Here is a 17,016-nt window from a genome sequence, read left to right as displayed (position 1 = left end):
CGAGATGGTGGGACAGTGTTCTTGAAGCGACCAGCATGAGGGAGGCAGTGGAAGACAGGAGTGCCTGGCGTGCTCTGGTCCAGGGGGTCACAAAGAGGCGGACACCACTAAACGACTAAACAACAACAAGGGATCTCTTTGGGGGTAGATTAAAATCCATGCAACACTCCAGGGAAAGAGGGTTGCGACACAGGCTGGGGCGATGGCAAGCAGCCCCTGCTCGAGCCGCCAGTCACTGTTTGGCGAAATGAACTCAGCCCCTAGAATGACAGGCAGCTCTGCTAAGGTTCTGGGACAGCTGGGTCTGAGAGCCAGGGAGGTGAGCAAACAGATGTGGAAGGAAGGAGTCAGGGAGACAGCTCCGCGGGGACTATTGGGAGGGCAGAACAGGCACCTGGATGCAAAGGGCCTCTGACGAGGGGTGACACTCGCTGAAGGGAACAGAGCAGAGCGGAGATGCACAGAGAGAGAGAGAGAACATGGAAGTGGGGGGAGAGAAGACTGGTGAAGAGAGATGGGCTTGCAACTGAACGGGTTCAAAGAAGGGCTGCTGCTGCTGCTGCTGCTGCTGCTGCTGCTGCGATTTCCAGGCTCACAAAAGGGGCGATCTTCCTTCGAAACCCACCTGACAGCATCGAAATGTTCCAGCATGTGGTTGGAAGAAGAGTGTTTTGCAGGAGGCTTGTGTACTCGGCATCTAAGCTTCCTGCCCTGCTCCCAGCCCCAAGCAAGAAAAGGAAAACAAACCGAAACCAGATTCTGCAACTGTTCAAGAACATTGCACAGATTTGCTCCTTTTGCACGACTTATGGGTTTGGGTTCAAGTGTGAGAGAGAAAAAGAGGGGTGCGGTGGGGGAAGAGGGCAGGAAATAGATGCCGGGCAGGAAGACACAAGCACACTTTGACCACTGGAAAGTCCACCTCAGCCTCCCCAGATTTCCTCTGAGATGGCCAGGCTAATCTCCATGGCCATAAGAGCTAGAGACTTGCATGGGCTGTTTATTTAAAGACGAAAACATGCACACACGTGAAAGAAATCCTCCCAGGTTCTTGGACACAACCCACGCTTGATATTCACACGTGGATGGCATTGGCAGCTGGAGGAGCAGCCTGGTGAAAGAGCAAGTCCTGGTTTCAAGCTGAAGATCAGCTCTTTCGTGGTGGCCTCAAACAACCCTGTGGCTGCAATGGGAATCCCCCCTCCCTTAATTCAGGATGCTACAGTCTACAGATGCTGTGTCTGCCTGCCCTTTCCCCTGAGCTATAAAAGCACCTTCAAGAGGGTGATGGGAGGTGACACAGTCGTCTTCCAGATGTGCAAAGAACTACCCTCGCCACGCTAAACGGGACAGCAAGCCTCACACCCAGATCTGAAGCATAAATGGGAACCTAGGAAGCTGCCTTATAAGGAGTCGGACCCACTACTCCATCTAGCTTAGTAATGGCAACACTGACTGGCAGCAGTTTGCCAGAGTTTCAGGCCCGGAGAAGCCAGGGATTGAGCGTGTGGTGTTCTGCATGCAAAGCCACTGAGGTTACAGCTGTTCCCTTTAAAAACAAACTAAGATTGTAGTCCCCGTGGTTCTGAAGAAAGGGCTAATTTAAACAGGAACAGAGGGACCTTCCCTGTACCAGTCAGGACCCCTGAGCCCATTGAGCTCAGTTTTGTCTTCACTGATGGGCAGAGGCCCACCAGGGTTTCAGGAGACCCACCCTCAGCCCTACCCGGAGAAGCTTTCAAGGCCTGGACTTGGGATCTTCTCCATGTTCTCCCCGTTCAGCTATGATGGCTCCCTCCCTCCTCCTCCTCCTCCTCTGAAGGAGGCCTAGCTTAGCTTGTCATTATAATGTGTATATATCCAGGGCTTTGAGATGCATATAAAGTCAGGCTCAGCATTATTAACTGGACTTAGATAAGCAGCTGACTTTTAAATGGACGAGCTGACATCAAACAATCTGGCACACTCCCATTAAAAGGAAGAGAGAAAAACTCAGCTCTGATGTGCAGCTTGTCACCCAAGAGGCAGCGTCCCAGGAAGGGCAACGCTTTGGCCCAAGACGGCTCCAGCCTCCAGCTGACCTTCGGAGCTGGCTTTGAGCTGCAGGGCCTCCCTCTCATTCTTGCAATATTTTGTCCTGGTTTTGCCAGGCAAGAGGAGGTTTCGTGGGCGCTAACGCCCTCTCAGCCACCGACATTTCTAACCCCACAGGTATTCTGCTCTCCCTGCCACCCAGGTTATCCTTTTCCTCCTGTGGCAAAACACAATGGCTTATTTTTGCCAAGTTTTCCTTCCCAGAATTATTGACTCCTGTCCTGGAATATTAGTGGAAACAGGAGAGGGAAACATCTGAATTGTGCACCCAGTCAAAAATCTGGGGAACGAATGAGGTCGGAAGTAATTCTAGTTTAGTATTTTGTCAAGATGATGCAAGTGCCTTAATAGTTAATGGGGGGGGCAGGGGGGAGAGACAGTGCACATTTTGTAAAGTTGCATCTTGCAAAATGCACTGGAATATTTTTTAGGATTCTGCAAGCACGTTTATTAACTGCGATTATGTCTTTTGGATGGGGGTCTGATCCAAAGGGAGGCGCGCACACAGAGCTGCCCCTCAGCCTTCTTCCTTGCCAATGAAGCTGATCCACACTGCAGCATATAAACCACAACTCAGAAGCATATAATTGTAGAATTGGAAGGGGTCTCCAAGGGTCATCTAGTCCAACCCCCGCAGAGCAGGAATCACAGCTAAAGCATCCCTGACAGATGGCCATCCAACCTCTGCTTAAAAACCTCCAAAGAAGGAGAGCCCATCACCTTCTAAGGTTGCCCATTACTGTCATAAAGTTCTTCCTAATAATGTTTAGTTGGAATCTCTTTTCTTACAATTCGAATCCACTAGTTCAGGGTCCTACCTTCTGCAGCAACAGAAAACAAGCTTATTTAAGGGACTGCCTTGGAAAGTGGAGGACTCTCCTTCACTGGAGGGTTTTATGAGTGGTTGGGTGGCCATTTGTCATGGATACGCCGGTTGCAATTCTTGCACTGCAGGGGGTTGGACTAGATGACCCCTGGGGTCCCCTTCTAACTCTACCATTCTATGATTCTATGAACTTCAGAACTGAGGGAGGGCTTGAGTGTGCTTGAATAACCTGCACAGCGGAGTTTGCTTGCAGAAGTGGCCCCGGGGGTCTTGGAACGAGCTCTTCCGAAAGCCAAGCGGAGGCGAAAACTTTCTGTCCACTATCGGAACCCGAAGGAAGGATGAAAGACGACTGGAAGCTGTCAGACGAACTGGGAGCCTTTTAATAGGCACAAAACTGCCTGGGGGTGTGTATGGAAAGGGAAGAGGCTGAAGGTGAAGGATCAAGGATGTTCCCACTTTGGAGAGCAGGCCATAGACAGGGCCACCTGTGCCTCCCAGCACAACCACGAAGGATGTGAAGGAAGGCGAGGCAGCTGAATCACCACAGAGAGGATGACAGCCCTTGTCATGAGATGCAGAAACCACGCGAGTCCAAAGCAAGGCAGGCAGATAAAAGGGTTTCAGAAGTATTGTAAGAAGGATGTGGATAAAATTCAACCGAGGGGGGAAGGGTAATTGCTGAATGACGCACACAGGGGGGAAAATATATATAAGCCAATCTCTTATTTGCCTGCTATCAGTGGTGTTCTGAGTTGGCTGCTGTCAATCAAGGGGAGAGATCTTAAGGCTGCCTTTCCGCCCCTTTTTTAAGCTGGAAGCAGTAACTTTCGAATGCAGGAACGGAGGTGAGGAAAGGAGATATTTATTTATTTATTAACTTTATATTCCGATCCCCATCTGAAGAGCACATGGCAGAAGCGCATAAACTTACAAAATGATGACATAATAAAAATGAAACAAAAACCAGTGGCCCTCCTCTCCGGCAAACACGCTGAAAAAGCCATTGACTGCACCTTGAAATGTGCAGTGAAGGACCAGGTGAGTCTACCTGGGGAGAACACAGGAGACAGAGAGGCTTTGACCAGAAGGGAGGTGTCCCGCAAGTAGGGTCAGTTTTGAATGCTTCTTGGTTTCTTCAGCCCAAGGGCCACATTCTCTTCTGAGAAACCTTCCGAGGGCCACATACCAGGGGTGGGTGGAGCCAGATGGACATGTGGGTGGGGCAAGGGATGTGAATGTCCCCCTTGTACAGGAGGCTAGTTTCCTCGTTCACACTCTGGCATCCCTCCCTCTGCATCCTCCATCTGTGATCAGGACCCCAAGGACACATCCCAGCCGGACAAAAATATTTGGGGCTAGTGTGGGGGCGAATGGGGCCTGCAGAGTCCCAAAGGGCAGATCAGAGAGAGGCAGAAGAGACTGAGAGCGGTCGCCCCAAGTTTTCAGGGGTGTGCAAGAAGCTGAAACAACTTGGCTTTAGAAGGGCAGGACAGCATTTGGGGAAACACAATTAAAAGCTTGAAGACCAGAAATTATTTGAGGGAAAGGCAGATAAGGGTGTGAGCTGTGAACCAGGATGCTCGTACTTTGAACACTGCCTCTGTCTGCTTTTGTCCTTCTCTGTAATATGGGGATGACAACTTTGCCACATCCTGACAAGGTTGTTGTAAAAATGAACTGGCCTAAAAACGTCGTTTTGGAGAATTTTGGTGCATCGTGTGAAACATTTTGAACAAAAGCCCTAACATAAAAGAAGGCCCATGGGCTCAGATCAAAGCCCCCCCCCTATTTCAGCACCAAACTCACAACAGGGTGTGACAACAAGAGCCCCCACAAAAAACGACCTCCAGACCTAAACAAAGACTAAGTACTAAAGCAATAAAGCCCAAACTACGTCCTGCAAACAGAAGTCAATATAAGAACATCAGAAAAGGCTGGCGGCTGGGTCAGGACAGAGGGGGGTTCATCCAGTCCAGTTCTCCCAGGGGCCAACCAGCTGCCTTAAGGGAAAGTCCACAAAAACAGAACTGGAGTTCAACAGCGACACTAGTCTCCCCTCCCTGCGATTTCTACAAACCAGCAGGACTGAGGGAGGGACCCACAGTGATAACTTGCAAGTCAGTTTATTAAGATGGTCCCAGACAGCCACTAAGACAAAGTGTGCCCTCTCTGGAGGACCCAGATGACAGCAGATCCCGCCCCCCACAACACACACGGCAGCAGCTTCTCGTGGGGCTGAGTTGTCTGAAGGGACCCATTGTCTAGCAAGACTCCAACGCCGCTGTCCGAAGCGTGATGGTATCTGGACTCAGCGGACACAATGGGCCCCTTTGCTGGGGCTGCCCTGCTTCCACGTGGATGTTGCAGCGCGGACATTGAAAAAGTCAAAAGTCACGGTGGAGCGAGGAAGAGGCAAAGCCAGCCCGACTCTGGCAGAGAGTTGCTCTGGTGCTCGAATCCTGATTTCAGGTTTCACACACAGGCACCTGGTTGGCCACTGTGGGAACAGGATGCTGGACAAGGTAGGCTATGGGCCTGATCCAGCAGCCGGGCTCTCCTTACACTTTTACGACTTGAAGGAATGCAACTGAGGCAGCATGAGCCGCCCAAGAGATAATCCTTTGCAAGCCCCCCTGCTCTGCTAACATCCTTTGTGTTTATCCTCTGCTGCCTGTAGCCATGATGGCTAAAGTGGCCTTCTCACCCCCATAAAGTGGACATCCCACCCCCATCTTGACTCTGCCACAGTCCTTGGAAGTGATTCACGTCCGACAGGGGTAGCTAAGGTGGTCCACTCTGTATGTTGCTGGACTCCAGTTCCCATCAGCCATGGCCAGTCTGGCTAATGGGTCGGGAAGGATGGGCACTGGAGTCTGAGAAGACCAACATCAGCTACGGATGTAAGAATAGCCCTGCTGCTGTTCAGGACAAAGCGGGCTCATCTAGTCGAGCACACTCTTCTTATAGTGGCCAACCACATTCCCTGGGGGAAGCCCAACAGGATCAGGCCCAAAGAGGGCACAGCATCCTGTTCCCACAGTGAAGAACCAGATTCCCCCATGGGAAACCTGGAAGCAGCACAATCCTTGGCACCTCCAGGCAGGGCTGGGAGAGTCCCTGACCTGGAATCCTGGAGGGCTACTGCCTGTCCGTGTAGACATTACTAGGCTAGATGGACCAACAGTCTGACTCAGGATAAGGCGGCTTCCGATGTTCCTGGGACATGAGCACAACAGCTGTGTGATCCCAGCAACTGGTATTATTCGGAGGCACAATGGTGGAGGAAGGAGGAGCGCAGCCACCCTTGCGGCTGATAGCCACGGCTGGTCTGCTCCTCTGGGAAGTGATCCGATCCTCTTTCCAAGTTTTCCAAGCTGGGGGCCATTGCTACTGCCTCCTGGGAGAGTGAACTCCATAATTCAGCTCTGCGCAGAGCGTGGAGGGCGGATTTCCTTTGGTCTGTCCTGACTCTCCCAACATTTAGCCTCCTCAGATGTCTCTGAGTTTAGTACAGTGGTACCTCGGGTTACAAACACCTCAGGTTACAAACATTTCAGGTTACAGACTCCGCTAACCCGGAAGTAGTACCTGGGATTAAGAACTTAACTTCAGGATGAGAACAGAAATCACACAGAGGCAGCAGGAGGCTCCATTAGCTAAAGTGGTACCTCAGGTTAAGAACGGACCTCCGGAACGCATTCAGTCCATAACCAGAGGTATTTTGAGAGAGGGAGAAAAGCTTCTCCCCATCCACTTTCTCCAAGCACGGAAAGGAGTCTCCTGCCAAATGAGCCCAAGGTGGCCCAAATTGCAAAGCATCACAGAAGCACCGGTCCGGCTATTCCTGAGGACCAGATGCGGGCTTAAATGCACCTTTTGGCCTGGTCCTGCAAGGCCCTGGCTTCTGAGCGAGCGCTATTAGAGGAGCCCATTTCAGCTTGAGCAGGCTGCATTTACCCAACATGATTTATTTATTCCGTCTGTGTGGAGAGCACATCGCGGTGGCTGCCTTCCCCGCTCCGAGGCACAAGGGATCATCCCAGAATCCTAGAATTGTGGGGTTGGCAGGACCCAAAATAGACAACTCCCCGAGATACAAAAGTATCCAAAGACAGTTTGCAGCGCCACACCAAAACTCCAGCAAAGCGGGAACCACCGTCCCTGTCAATCAATATCAACTAAGCATCGAAAAGGAGGCAACAAATCTGCAAATCAGCAGGACATTGGGACACTCTCTCACACACACACAATTGCAGCTAAAACAGAAAATGAACATAAGATAAATGAAAAGTTGGTTAGATAAAGAACAGTCGCACCTCAGGGCTGTCCACAACAGGGTGCCCAAAAGACAAAGGCTTTTTCATGTTCAGTGGGCACCTCAGAAGGCAAAGAGATGCTCAGGTGGGGGAGGAGGAGCGGTGGTGGTGGAAGGAATGCTGTGCCAGGGAAAGAACTGAAGCTTGATCTGAATGAACAGCTTGAGGACTAGTCCCTTGAATACTCTGAACCCAGTGAGTGAGGGGTGGCCATCTGATCTGCTTCACGTTCTCTCTTGGCTAGGACTGACTGCATCTATATCCTGCCTGTTCTCCAAGAGCTCAAGGTGCTTTCTCCAGAGCACCACCCTCACAACAACCCCAGAAGGTAGGCTAGGCTAAGTGCGGGGGATTTGAACCCAGGTCTCTCCCACATCCCACACTCCACAGCCATATCCAGGCTGGTCCCCTTTACAGAAGGACTTTGCTTGGCCATTTATCGCCAGAGTTTAGGTACCAGAAACTCCCAAGTTCATATCTGCACGCAGCTGAGAGCGCTGGAGGCTCATTCCTGTTTTCCCGAAGTTTTCTTCCAGGGCTCTGTTCAGCCTGCCATAGAACTGTAGAGCTGGAAGGGACCCCCGGGGGTCATCTAGTCCAACCCCCTGCACTGCAGGAATCGCTGCTGTTCTTGGGCCTTCTCTAGAGCAGAGAAGGTCTACCATGGCTCCCTGGCAGAGTCCCTGCTCTGCTTGCAGACCATGCCAGGCTCAATCTCCGCTGGCATCTCCAGCTAGGGCTGCCGAGCCAGGGCTGCCAGCCCGTGTAGGAAGCACTGAGCCAGGTGGACCCAATGGCCCGACTTACTAGAAAGCGGCTACCTGCGTTTCCTAGATTTGTGGAGGAAGTGGCAAACTGGGAGGAGCCCCGCCCTGTGCCTGGTTCCTCTCAATCTGGAGCGCCTTGGGCAGATGGCATCAAGTCGGGCTGACCAGGGGCAGAGTTAAGTTGCAGGGGGAGGGGAAAATGGGGGGGGGGAGAAAGAGCTAAAGAGTTAGACTAGGCAGCAGGGACAATGCCCCGTTGGGCTCTGGCTGGCTCTCAAGGCGGTTGGCACTTTTAGAGTTTTGCCTGCACAATATGGTTCACTTTGGGCTTTTTTTATTAACGGGCAGAGGGGGCCAGAAGGGGAGAGGGGGCTGGCGATGGCCTGGGAGCCCGGAGAGCAAATGCGGCCGGCAGGGTGGGCACCGAGTCCGGGCAGAACATCTGCTTTGCATGCAGAAGGTCCCGGGTTCAAATCCCCCCTTGTCCTCCCTCCATCGACATCTCCCTGCCCTGAGACCCTGGAGAGCCGCTGCCGCTGCTGCCTGCCAGTGTGGACAGTCCTGAGCTTCTCTGGTCCGAGTCAGGCGACGGCTGCTGAGCTCTGTCCAGAAATCTGCCAGGGCAGCAGTCCAAAGAGGAAGCGGCAATGATTCAGCCCGGGATCTGGGTTTGAGTCACCCTCAGCGGGCGAAGGAGAGCCGGGAGGCGAAGGGGGCTCCCCGCCTTGGGCGCGCCCCGGAAACGGGGCTCTTTGCGTCCCCATCGTCGCCACCGACTCCCCATCGCCCCAGCCCTCCATCAGCCCCACCGCCCCGACTTTGGTCGCTCAGTCCCCCAGCGGTCGGGCGGGCACGGGCGCGCCTCTGGCCATGTGCAGAGCGCGCGGAGCGGCGGCTGCGCCCTTTGGAGAGCCTTCTCTCTTCCTCTCTCCCACGGCGAGGGATGGCTGAGCCGGAGGAGAGGCGCTGGACTTACCGGCGGCAGGAAGCGCCGGAGCAGGATGCGTCCCCCTGGGCACGGCTGCTTACGGCGGCGACCTCGTCCTCCTGCCCTCCCTGGACGGGACGCGCCCCTCGAGCCGGGCGAGCGTCTGTCTGTGCGCGGTGGCGGCGGCGGCGAGGCTTCTCCTTTCGCGCTGGGCGGCTCTCCGGGTCACCCCACCCTCCTCCCGCTCTGCCCTCCTCCGCGCCGAGTGATGTCAGCGGGGGGAGCCGCGGAGAGGAGGAGGAGGAGGAGGAGGAGGCGGGCGGGCTTTTTGTGCTGATGCGCGAGGCTTGGCAAAGCAGGAACCCGAAACCAGCCCCTTTCACACGTGACGCTCCGGAGCGCGCGTCTCGCCAAACGACCCCCGGAGACGAAAGGGCTCTTTGGAGGGGTTCAGGAGACGGGCAGCCGCCCCAGCCTGGCCGGGAGAAAGGAGGGCAGCAGCGGGCATCACCTCCCGCCGCCCCATCTTTTAAAAAAAACCAAAAATAGCCCTAAACAATTAGGGAAGAGGCTGGTCCTTTCGGATGGCGGCGCCTTTGTCCTCTGCTGGGGACAGAGTGGTCGGAAGCAGCCATATACCGAGTCAGACCCGGGGGTGCATTCCGCTCAGCGTCGCCCAGAGAAACCCAACTTTTGCGAAAGTGGCTGGAACAAGTCCTTCCAAACCCGAAAGGCTACCTGGTTTTTGGAGTCTGCATTTAAAGCACTTGGTATCTGCTCTGATTGTTGCTGGTGTCAAGCCTGAAGAGCTGGTGGTTATCAAGGCCGCTGTGAGTGAGGACAGGGGGCTTGAGTAGAGTAGCACCAGGACCACCGCCTCTTGGGCCTGATCCAGCGGCTTTAGGACTCCAGGTGAAGATGCCCAGCCTACTGAGAGACTTTTAAATCCACCTGGTCTCAGATCTGTTCCACGCTTTTAGCTACCTCTTTGCATCTTCTATGGTTCTCCGCTCCCTGCTGCTAAATTTTTCATGCAGGGCTTCCTTTACTGTTTTCCGTTGTTCCATGGCAGTTATTGTATTTTTAATGTTTTGTTGCTTGGCATCCAAAGAGCACATTGCATTTGGGCAGCAAATGAGTGCTGTAGATAAATATAGTCCAAAATACCAAATACTATTTCACACCAGCCTAAACATGCTGTTAAGAAATAAGGAAAGATAATTGTAGAATAAATAAATACTAAATACCGTTGCATGCCAGCTGTCAAACACAACCAGGTGGCTGAATGCTGTTGCATGTTAACTTTCAAGAATAACATGGCATGGCCTCGCTGCAGTATTATTCAGTACTGAACTAAAATGACATTAGGCGTCAAATACAATTTATTTGCTGGATATTCAATAAAGGTTTGATTGAGTGAATGTGTAGGGCTGGGACACCTATGAATCTTTTGATACTGTTGGACTCCCACCTCCCAGCAGCTTCAGGATGGTCAAATATGGTAGGAGTTGGGAGTCTGGCAACATTCAGAGGGCCACAGATATTCCCCGTCTTTGGAAAAAGGTACATGTGACCCTCAAATGCTTGGAAACAAGTTTCATTTTGGCTGCCATTTGCTTGCTCAGAATCCACCAGCTGGGTTTGGAGGAAGCTAGCAGAGACATCACCTTGCCAACAAAGGTCCGTATAGTTAAAGCCATGGTTTTCCCAGTAGTGATGTATGGAAGTGAGAGCTGGACCATCAAGAAGGCTGATTGCCGAAGAATGGATGCTTTTGAGTTATGGTGCTGGAGGAGACTCTGGAGAGTCCCATGGACTGCAAGAAGATCAAACCTCTCCATTCTGAAGGAAACCAGCCCTGAGTGCTCACTGGAAGGACAGATCCTGAAGCTGAGGCTCCAAGACTTTGGCCACCTCATGAGAAGAGAAGACTCCCTGGAAAAGACCCTGATGTTGGGAAAGATGGAGGGCACAAGGAGAAGGGGACGACAGAGGACGAGATGGTGGGACAGTGTTCTCGAAGCTACTAGCATGAGGGAGGCAGTGGAAGACAGGAGTGTCTGGCATGCTCTGGTCCAGGGGATCACGAAGAGGCAGACACGACTAAACGACTCAACAACAACAATTTCCCTCTCCCATCAGCTGATACAGTTGCGTGGGCCGGGGTGGGTGGGACCTTTCCCATGTTAAGTTCTTGCCTTCTGTGCTGCCAGGAAACCTTCTCAGTGTGACTTGAGAAAGAAAGGAGGAACTCGAGATCTGAGCAAGCGGCACCTCTTTCCTCCCACTGTTTCCCTGCGCACATCGCCCTGTGGCTGGCCATGAGACAGAGATGAGATCAGCTCTTACACTTGCACTTCCTGAGATCAAGCGGCAAGTTTCCATCCACAGAGGGATCCTCAAGAACCTTTCAAGACGAAAGAAGAATGGCAGACGAAATTAATGGCCTGTGCAGAATTGGACAAAATGACTGGAAGGATTCAAAACCTGCGGGAACAGAGATTCACAGAAGATTGGAAGAAGTATATGAACTATTTGAAGAGCAACTGTAACCAACAAATTACGCTAGTAGGACTACAGGAAGTTTTGTAAGGAGAAATATACGAAGTGTTACAAAGTAGAAATAGGTAGAGATATTGATTATGAGTTTGAAATGTAATAGGGAAGATAAGAAATGCATACTGAGAGATTAGATTGGAAAATTTTCAGACAGGATTGATGGAAGTCAAAAAAATTTAATAAGATGTAAAAGTATGCTTAATTACTGTTGAAAATGATATGTTAAAACACACACACACACAACCTTTCAAGACTCATAGCCTCTCCCCCTCCGTGGGTTTGTCCAGCCCTCTTTAAAAGCCACACAGGTTGGTGGCCTCCTGCAGATGTGAGTTCCATAGTTTAAATTTGTGCTGCGTGAAGAAGGACTTCCTTTTGCCTGTCCTGGATGTTCCCACGTCCAGCCTCCTCAGACACCCTCAGGTTCTAGTGATAAGAGAGAGGAAGGACCACGTTTCTCTAGCAGATTTCCTGCAGAAAAGTCACGGCAAAGATGGTTTTATTTCAGAGGCAAGTGTGGAAATGATGCCAGCAAAGAGCAAGTAGATAAATAGGTACCACTCCGGCGGGAAGGTAAACGGCATTTCCGTGCGCTGCTCTGTTGCACCAGAAGCGGCTTAGTCCTGCTGGCCACATGACCCGGAAGCTGTACGCCGGCTCCCTCGGCCAATAAAGCGAGATGAGCACCGCAACCCCAGAGTCGGCCACAACTGGACCTAATGGTCAGGGGTCCCTTTACCTTTTTTACTGGGGGCTTCTTAGGGCTTTGGACTTTTGTCCTATTTTTTTGCCTGTTGGGGTATGTTGCTAACCCCTTCCCCACCAACCTTTTGGCATTAGGAAGGTGGGGGGTGGAGAAGCCCTGCGCCTCGTCCAAAGCCCTGCAAATTAATTTGGTGTAAGAATCTTTTGACAGGTGATGCCTTTTCACTAGGCAAACAGCACAAACTATGTCTCCCAAGTTAAACTCTTTTGTTTTTTTAAAAAGAGGGTGGAATCCAGAGGCCCCCCCCCTCAGGAAATAGATCTCGGGGGGGATCTTTCAGTGCCTCTGTGCGCCTCGCCGTCACACCACAAGATTAAGGGCATAAAAGGCTTTTACAAGGCTTGGTATTAATAGACTGGCAATGTTTCACATGCATTTTTAATGTAAACGTTGTTGGGGGTGGGGTGCAGAATAGAGAAGAGAAGCAAAATCCCCCAAGATTCAAATGGCTTCTTTTTAAAACCACAGGCCTTGTTCTGTGGCTGCAGAAAAAGATGTCCAGACCGCTGACCATTACGTTCATTTGTAGTGTCATTGGGGCGGAGAGAAGTTGACATTAAATGAGCGTTGGCAATGAACGGTGTAGAGGGGAGAGGCTATCACTTTTGGCTCTTTCACAGAACTAGAAGGGCCCCCCTTGGGCCTGATCCAGTAGCCAGGCTCTCCCTATGGAACCTCCAGGTCCAGAGGCAGTCTATCTAGAGTCCTGGATTCTTAAGGTTCTTTGGCCATGGAGAGAATGAGATGCTGAATCTGACGGGGTCTCCTTGGGCCTGACCCAGCAGCAGCCAAGCTCTCCTTGTGTTCTCCTTGTGGGCTGCAAGGCAACTTTCACTGCTCAACCCGAGTTTACCTGGATGTGACTGAATCCCACCTGAAAAGAGCGAGGGGGCAGGGTGCCCTTTGCCTGCTGCCTGGGCGCAAGTGACGGAGGCCTCCTTCTCAACCTGAGTCTTTAGCAGGCCCTCTGCCTCTGAGTTATGGTCTGCCCCAGCCCTGGGCATGTGTGTGAGAGAGAGATTCTATCATAAGCCGTGCCAGATTTACGTATAAGCTAAACAAGCTATAGCTTAGGGCCCCACTCTCTTGGAAGCCCCCAAAAAATTAAAGGAAAAAACAACACTGTTTTTCCTTTTCACAGAACTAGATGGGCCCCATCTAGTTTCCAAAATATAAGATAAAAAGCACATAAAATAAAACCTACATACAGCAGCAGTGTTTTGTGTTGTGTAGGCGCCTATGAATTATCAATTGTGTTTTGAATTATGGTGCTGGATGCTTCTGAATTCTGGTGCTGGAGGAGACTCTTGAGAGTCCCATGGACTGCAAGAAGATTGAACCTCTCCATTCTGAAGGAAATCAGCCCTGAGTGCTCACTGGAAGGACAGATCCTGAAGCTGAGGCTCCAAGACTTTGGCCACCTCATGAGAAGAGAAGACTCCCTGGAAAAGACCCTGGTGTGGTGTTATGTACTGAGTTGAATAGGATCCAAAATGCAGCAGTCTGATTGGTCCTAGAGCAATAGGATCCAAAATGCAGCAGTCTGATTGGTCCTAGAACAATAGGATTCAGAATGCAGCAGTCAGATTGGTCCTAGAACAATGCAGCAGTCTGATTGGTCCACAGGAGCCACCCAATCCAGCTCCAAATGGAAGTGAATCCACAGCCTGATTGGCCTACAGGAGAATCCCGGAATTAGCCAATCACGTACAGCCCATTGTGTAAATAATGTATATAAAGCAGATATTTTAGGGGAACTTGCATTCCTCCTCACCACTATGAGCTGAATAAAGTGCATGAAATCCACTCTCGACTCCAAGTATATTTCATGTTAGGAAAGATGGAGGGCGCAAGGAGAAGGGGACGGCAGAGGACGAGATGGTGGGACAGTGTTCTTGAAGATACCAGCATGAGGGAGGCAGTGGAAGACAGGAGGGCCTGGCGTGCTCTGGTCCAGGGGGTCACGAAGAGTCGGACACAACTAAACGACTCAACAACAACAGGCTCCTATGATGTAAGTAACGGGCCCCCAACAATTATTTCACTCTTAATATACTTCTTCTTAATTGTATTTCACTAATATACTTCTTCTTAATTGTATTTCAGTTCAACAATTACTTTGATAAAATACATATTTTGTTACGTGCAAATGGCTTTAGATACCTATTAGGTCCATAAATTACCATATAGCATATATTCAACGCAAAAAACAATGACAATTTGTTGTTGACAAAGGACAGCTGGACATATAAAGGGCCCCATTACATTCAGGAGCTCAGGGCCTCATCAAACCTAAATCTGGCCCTGGTCATAAGTTACCAAAACAGCAGAAGCCCAAATCCCAAGTCTGATATGTTCAAAGTTCTTTAATGTGTTGACTTAATTCAGAAGAGGGCTCCTGTTTCCTTAAGCAGGCAAGCCCTCCTCTCAGGAAGCATAATGTTCAGGTGAGACGTTCCGCAGGGTTTCATGGAAGTGATGACTCCGGTCCTACGGAGACCCGTTTTTACCCTAGAGCAGGAAAAGGGACCCCTTGTCACCTGTCTCTGTGACTCCATGGGCCTCCCTTGGCCTGATCCAGCTGCTCTTCTGATCTTCTTTTGCCCCTTGCACTTTGTTGAAGACCACCCCTCGCTCTCAGTCTCTGCCTTCTTTTAGCCGTCTGTGAAATGGGGGTAACCGCAACCCACGCTTCCCGCCATGGCAGCCCACAGCATCTTGCTGTGAGGGAGAGACGGTTTTTAGTGTGCTGTAGGAATGATGGATCGCCGCTTCATTTCCAAGCAGCACAGGATGCAAACTTGGGACTCTGAGCCTGAATATTCTGTTGCTTTAGCATACATTATTCATACGGACCCATCAATGTGCGCACGAAACTGCCTTTGCTGACGGTGGCGATCCATCTGCGTTTATATTTTCCGTAAGTGTCAGCCGGTGCCGAACATGGGGGGCATTCGGACCAGAGCAGGGGCTCCCCAAGTGGGTGGGATTGCCCCCTTGACCTGGGGGGATGCTAAGAGGCAAGGGTGGGTCGCTGGAGAAGGAGACGACTATCAGACTTTGGAAAGCTAGTATCACTGGGCCCAGCTCATCAGTTGTGTTGAATTGATTAAACTAAATCATTTTAATTGGGTCTTGAAAAAATGTACTGTTGTTTCTGTTTTGAATTTTATTGTGTTATTATGTTCCCTTGTAGCAGGGATGCGGGTGGCATTGTGGGTTGAACCACAGAGCCTAGGGCTTGCCGATCAGAAGGTCAGCGGTTCGAATCCCTGCAACGGGGTGAGCTCCCGTTGCTCGGTCCCTGCTCCTGCCAACCTAGCAGTTTGAAAGCATGTCAAAGTGCAAGTAGATAAATAGGTACCTCTCTGGTGGGAAGGGAAACGGCATTTCCGTGCGCTGCTCTGGTTCGCCAGAAGTGGCTTATTCCTGCTGGCCACATGACCCGGAAGCTGTACGCCGGCTCCCTCGGCCAGTAAAGTGAGCTGAGCGCTGCAACCCCAGAGTCGGCCACGACTGGACCTAATGGTCAGGGGTCCCTTTACCTTTATGTTCCTTTGTAGGTCATGCAAACCGTGATTCTGTTTCTGGGGTAGGGTAAGGGGCTCGGGATGCGTTTATGGGACCAGAGAGGCAGTCCCCCCCCCCAAAAAAAATAAAGTTTGGGATCCACTGGACCAGCAACCGCATTGGACTCCTTATGGTCTACAGGGCGCAGACTCGCAACCCTCCAGATGTTCTACGATTCCATCTCAAGTGGCATAGCCAGGGATGGTGATGGTGGCAGCTGGACTCCAAAAACATCTGGAAGGACCTGTCCTGTCTCTGGCATGGGGGAAGGGCTGTGGCTCAGTGGCTGAGCACCTGATTTGCTGGCGGAAGATCCCAGGATTCCAGACACGGTTGGTAGCAACTTCTGGGCTGAAATCCTGGAGATATGCTACCAGCCAGTGTAGACAAGACTGAACTAGGTGAACCCTGCAGTCTGACTCAATACCAAGCAGCTTCTTGCATTCCTGTCTGTGGTGTGGAATGGATGGCCTGAGGGGATGGCAAGCTCTCCTTCTTCAGATGTTTTTAAGCAGAGGTTGGTCAGTCAACCATCAGGGATGCTTTAGTTGAGATTCCTTGGGCATCCCTTCCAGCTCTACAATTCTGGGATATTATGACTCTCTGTTTGGCCTGATCTGGGGAGGCCTCTTCTCACCTTCTTCTGCAGAGGACCTGATGCAGAAGGTGGCCACTTTCATGGAAAAGGGCAAGACTGTGGCAAGACTGGCAAAATCCCCGGGGGAGCTCAGCCAGCAGTATTCTCTGTGCACCCACAATGGCGATGATGATAATTTTATAATTTGTACTCTGCCCATCTGACTAAGTTGCCCCAGCCACTCTGGGCTGCTTCCAGCACACTTAAAAAACATAACATCAAACATTAAAAACTTCCTCGATCAGGGCTGCCTTCAGATGTCTTCTAAAAGTCAGAGAGTTCTTTTTCTCCTTGACATCTGGTGGGAGGGCGTTGCACAGGGTGGGTGCCACCACTGAGAAGGCCCTCTGCCTGGTTCCCTGTAACTTCGCTTCTCACAAGGAGAGAACTGCCAGAAGGCCCTCGGATCTGGACCTTAGTGTCTGGGCTGAACGATGGGGGTGGAGACACTCCTTTAGGGATACAGGACCAAGACCATTTAAGGTTTTGAAGGCCAGCACAAAGACTTTGAATTGTGCTTGGAAAAGTACTGGGAGCCTATGTAGGTCTT

The 17,016-nt window shown here is 51.2% G+C and overlaps 2 protein-coding genes across 2 annotated transcripts in view; one reads left to right on the top strand and one right to left on the bottom strand.

Moving 5' to 3' along the window:
• Nucleotides 1-9,120, bottom strand: part of PEA15 (proliferation and apoptosis adaptor protein 15) — a 58,911-nt gene extending 49,791 nt beyond the window's left edge. Inside the window, exon 1 of the mRNA XM_083477438.1 lies at nucleotides 8,983-9,120. The gene's annotated coding sequence lies outside the window, so the exon portion shown is untranslated. The remainder of the gene's footprint in view (nucleotides 1-8,982) is intronic.
• Nucleotides 1-17,016, top strand: part of LOC310694214 (zinc finger protein with KRAB and SCAN domains 3-like) — a 274,745-nt gene that overhangs the window by 21,461 nt on the left and 236,268 nt on the right. The gene's annotated exons all lie outside the window — the stretch shown is intronic.

This window comes from Podarcis liolepis (genome assembly GCF_965112155.1).
Source record: "Podarcis liolepis genome assembly, chromosome: 15".
In the NCBI taxonomy this organism is placed as follows: Eukaryota; Metazoa; Chordata; class Lepidosauria; order Squamata; family Lacertidae; genus Podarcis; species Podarcis liolepis.
Note: the sequence above shows the minus strand (reverse complement) of the source record. Positions and strands in the feature narration are given on the sequence as shown.